Source organism: Orycteropus afer, unplaced genomic scaffold (assembly GCF_000298275.1).
Source record: "Orycteropus afer afer isolate SDZICR_OR568_19922 unplaced genomic scaffold, OryAfe1.0 scaffold00904, whole genome shotgun sequence".
NCBI classification, from domain to species: domain Eukaryota; kingdom Metazoa; phylum Chordata; class Mammalia; order Tubulidentata; family Orycteropodidae; genus Orycteropus; species Orycteropus afer.
This window is the reverse complement of record NW_006922491.1, coordinates 221076-224975: the sequence shown is the minus strand read 5'-3', so window position 1 is coordinate 224975 and position 3900 is coordinate 221076.

Below are 3900 nucleotides of genomic sequence, written 5' to 3'. Positions count from 1 at the left end.
GTTTCTGAGGCAGTATCACTATAGAAGTAGATTGCCCAACCTTCCTTCTGAGGAGTGGCCAGTGGATTTGAAATGCCAGCCTGGTTAGAAGCCAAATGCCTTAGGCGCTACACTATCAGAGCTCCTATGCTTAGAATACTAATCAGAGCTATTTTAAATTCCTTGGCTGAGTATTCAAAAATTTGTACCATTTCTGAGTCTAGTTCTGATGCTTGCTTTGTCTATTCAGTCTTTGTTTTTTCCTTACCTTTTAGCATGTCTTATAAATTTTTATTGAGAGACATAAAGTATTGGGTAATGGTAGCTGAGGTAAATAGGATAATCCTTTAGTGTTAGGCTTTCTGTTAATCTGGATATATTTCAGGCTGTATTTGCTATATTTGTAGGGATCAAAGTCTTCAAATTTCTACAAATTTCTATAGTGTCCTAGTTTTTGTCTTGATATCCCTAAGACTCTACATCTTATAGCTCTTTCAGATGTAATTCATAGTTATACTGGAGCCCTGTTATGTAGTGGGGAAGGAAAGGATTCTATAATCTTATGATTTTCTCTCAGTCTTTTGGTAAGCCTGTGTCCCCATCTGTGGCATTCACAACTGTTTCTTAGGTTTGTCCTCCCCTTAGGTGAACCAGAAAGGCTAGAGGGTGTTGCAGTTGGCTAAATGCTATTCCCTTTCAATGAGATTAGCTCTGGGGAAGTGTTTTCCCTGGAGTCAACCTTTGTCATAGAGCATGCTCTGGGGAAAACCCAAAATAGTTACTCTGAAACTTCCTCTTGAATTCAGAGTACCAAAGTGAAAGGAAGAAATGATGAAATAAAAGAGCTGAACAGATTTCAAACAGTGAAACAAAAAGACAAAGTAAAGTATTACAATGAAATATGCAAAGACCTATAGTTACCTAACTAAAAGAGAAGAACATACTCAGTGTTTCTCAAGCTGAAAAACCTGAAGGAAAAAAATCGAAGCCTCAAGTTGAAATACTGAAGTATTACATGGGCAAAATACTGAATGACACAGGAGGCATCAGAAGATGAAAGGAATGCAGAGTCACTGTGAGACAGATAGAAGGCTGCAGGATCCAAAGGGTTAAATGAAAACCCAAATTGCAAAGCTAAAATCAGGCCTAGCTGGTAATTTACACCCTGGAACAGAAGAACAAACCCTCCTCTACCTCCATCCTTTAATGTTTGTAGAATGTTTCTTTTTGCAGGTGGCATTTGCAGAATTTTTTTTTTTTCTTTGCAGGCAACCTAAAAGCACCTACCAGCAATGGAACTGGCACCCCAAAAACTTCCTAACACCACCTGAATCCCCACCCTTTCTATGAATAAAAATGAAGCCCTCTCTTTCTGTCCAAAATCCTTTATAAACTCCAGCAAATCCTTTTTTCAGGGAAATACTAGAGGCTAGCATAGGCAAAAGGCCTTCTCCATCTCTCCCTCACAAGCCTCCTTCCCACTTTCTCTTTAATAAACTTTGATTAGTGTGGACATTCTGCCTCTCCTGCTAAATTCTTTGTCAGCAGAAGGCAAGGACCCTCATTCAGGGTCCCAGGATTCCTGGTGATAACTGTACCAAAAAGAATTAGTCCATGTTCAATCATTTCAGGAGGTAGCATAGGATCAAGAACTGATAGTACTGGAGGAAGAAGTCCAAGTTACACTGAAGGCATTTGTGAACAGCAAGGCTCCAGGAATTGACAGAATATCAATTGAAATATTTCAACAAACAGATGTAGTGCTGGAAGTGCTCATTCATCTATGCCAAGAAATTTGGAAGACAGCTACCTGGGCAACCGATTGGAGGAGATCCATATATATGCCCTTCCAAAGAAAGATGATGCAACAGAAGGTGGAAATTATCGAACAATATCATTAATATCACACCAAGTAAAATATTGCTGAAAATAATTAAAAACACAGTTGCGGCAGTACATAGACAAATTACTGCCGGAAATTCAAGCTAGATTTGGAAGAGAATGTGAAATGAGGGATATTACAGATGGATGTTGGCTGAAAGCTGAGAATACCAGAAAGATATCTATCTGTATTTTTTGTCTATGCAAAGGCATCCGACTGTATGGATCATAACAAATTGTGGATACTATTGCAAAGAAAGAGAATTCCAGAACACTTAGTTATGCTCATGAGGAACCTGTGCATAGACCTAGAGGCAGCCATTTGAATAGAACAAGTGTATACTGCATGGTTTAAAATAAGGAAAGTTGTGTGCCAGGGTTGTATGCTTTCACTATACGTATTAAATCTGTATGCTGAGCAAATAATACGAAAATCTGGACTACATGAAGAACGTGGGATCAGGATTGGAGGAAGACTCATTAACAACCTGAGAAATGCAGATGATGCAACTTGCTTGCTGAAAGCAAAGAGGACTTGAAGCATTTACTGATGAAAATCAAAGACTACAAGCTTCAGCATGGATTACATGTCAACATAAAGAAAACAAAAATCTTCACAACTGGACCAATAAGCAACAACATGATAAGCAGAGAAAAGATTGAAGTTGTTAAAGATTTCATTTTTACTTGGATCCACAATCAACACCTAAGAAAGCAGTAGTAACAAAATTAAATGATGTATTACATTGGGCAAATCTGCTGCAAAAGACCTCATTAAAGTGTTAAAAAACAAAGATACCACTTTGAAGACTAAGGCGGTCCTGACTCAAGCTATGGTATTTTCAGTTGTTTCATATGCATACAAAAGCTGGACAATGAATAAGTAAGACCAATGAAGAATTGATGCCTTTGAATTATGGTGCTGGCAAAGAATATTAAATATACTATGGGCTACCAGAAGAACGGTCAAAGCTGTCTTAAAAGAAATACAACCAAAATATTCCTCAGAAGCAAGGAAGATGATACTTTGTCTCACATCGTTTGGGCATGTCATCAAGAAAAGGACATTACGCTTGATAAAGGAGAAGGTCAATAAAGAAGTTGTTGTTGTTGTAGTTGTTATGTGCCATCAAGTCGGCCCCAACTCATAGCGACCCCTCCTTGGGTTTCTGAGGCAGTATCGCTATGGAAGTAGATTGTCCAACCATCCTTCTGAGGAGTGGCTGGTGGGTTTGAACCACCAGCCTTCTGGTTAGCAGTCAAGTGCCTTAGACACTATGCTACTAGAGCTCCCCAGTGAAGAGGAAGACTCTCAATGAGATGGATTGACACTGGGGCTGCAACAATGGTTGCAAACATGGCAATGATTGTGAGGCACAGGACTGGTCAACATTTCATTCTGTTATACATTGTGTCACTATGAGTTGAAACTAACTCAACAGCACCTAACAACATACTCTGGGAAAAATTCAAAATAGTTCTTTTCCCCCTCCTTCTTCCAGACACATGAATGAATGTTCTCCTGTCTTCATCTGGAGAAACCTATTAGGTTCCCAAAGGTAAAAACCTACAAAAGTGGGTTCCCCCCTTCAATATGACAGAGGTTCCTGTTATAATAGAGAGTTTCTCCAACAGAAAATCATGCTAGTCCACACTCAGACTCCAGCAGTTAATAAAAATTACCATTAAAGTGTCCCTGCTAGCTTACGGCTCCAGTATCTTCAGCTCCAAGTAAATTAATCTCTCTATGATTCTCTGTATTCACTTTTCAGTCCAGATTTTAGGGTGGTGGTTTGCCCTGTTTTTTTTTTTTTTTTTCTTTTTCTGACAGGTCCAAGAAAAGTTGTTGATTTTTAATTTGCTTGTATTTTTTCTTGTTGCATGGATAGCAGAAACTGCTTCTAAACACTCTATATATAAGGGCTGAATTCAGAAGTGTGAAGTCTTACTTTTTATCTTTAAAAGTCTATCCAATGCACAAACAGCAGAAGAAAAACCAGATGATTGGGATCTTCTAAAAATTAAATTTTTATGTGCTTC